We start from the raw sequence: 1306 nt of genomic DNA, 5'->3' as shown, positions 1-1306 counted from the left end.
GCTGTCAGATGTTATCGCGTGAGGAGAAGCACGCGCCGAACCCAGTGTAGTTTACATGCCTCATGACCCCGACCCTTTGTGACCCCGGTTGACCTGCAACCTGGCAACCTCCGCTATTTCGACCTCTAACCCCCCCTTCACTTAGCCTAACCATCTGCGCACTCACGCGGCGTGCATGCTTTCCTGCGTTATAACAACGGCCATAAATCAGCTGACTCAAGTCCTGACTCTCATTGCCGAAAGTCACACGAATTAAAAACGCAGCCGTCTGGCGTACTCTCGTACCTACCTCCCCCTCTCCCTCCACCCATGCCTTTCCTCCCTCCTGCTTTCTCTCTTTCTCCTTCTTCTTCCCTTTCCTCCCGTCTTTCCCCTCTTCGCTTCTCTGTTTCTCCTCCCCCCTCCCCTCGCCCTCGTGACCTGCACTGACCCGAGATCTGCATAACAACACCTGCACTGTCCGGCCTGCAGCTGCCACCGCCTTTTATGGTGTTATTGTGGTAACAAATCATAAGTGTACTAAGGGGTTGGGGGCCCTTTGCTATTTCTCTGAACAACACGTTATGTTCCACTTCACGTTCTAAATATGGATTCGCTGAACGGGTTGGGAGCGGGAGCGGGTGCGCGTGATCAGCTGGGGAATTTTTCTTTTTGCGATGCGAATGGTTATGCATAATTCGTTGATCGTAATGCATGGCTGGTTCACCTCCCGCCGTCTTCATTCGCCAAGTTCTCTCGCGTTCCTCTCCACTTCTCTTGTTTCATCTAATTTCTTATTTCTCTCTAATGCTTGTCAGTTCTCTTTGGTTTTCAATTATATTTACCTCTTTCGTATTTTTCTTTCGATCTCTCGATCCATCTAATTTTATTCCTCTCGTATTTCTTCTCAGTTCTTGCGATTCATCTTATTCTTATCTATCTCTCTATCTGTTTAGATTTTGAATATTCATTAACGATAATTCAGGCTCGTGATTATAAATAAACATATTTTTTTTAGCTACGATCTCACGACAAAAAAAAAGACTGTGCACGCGAGGATATTCCAGCCAGGGTCAGCTGGGCAAAGCGACGAAGAGGAATAAGCAGAGGTAAAGAGAGGATAAAGGGGAAGAGGGGAGAGGAAGGATAAGAGGGACCTTCGCAAATGAAGCGCTCTTTGTGCTGCAATAAACTCTCAAGCTCCGGCCGGCCACGCGCCTCCCGCTCGCCTCTGGTGTGACCCTTAAGCACTGAGAGCGGAAGGGTGAGAATCACGGGACACTTTTCACTGTAGCTTTCTGGGAACCGATTTCAATCAGCGTTCCAG

Source organism: Penaeus monodon, chromosome 20, assembly GCF_015228065.2.
Source record: "Penaeus monodon isolate SGIC_2016 chromosome 20, NSTDA_Pmon_1, whole genome shotgun sequence".
Taxonomy (NCBI): domain Eukaryota; kingdom Metazoa; phylum Arthropoda; class Malacostraca; order Decapoda; family Penaeidae; genus Penaeus; species Penaeus monodon.
The sequence above is the reverse complement of the archived record's forward strand: the minus strand, read 5'-3'. Positions refer to the sequence as shown.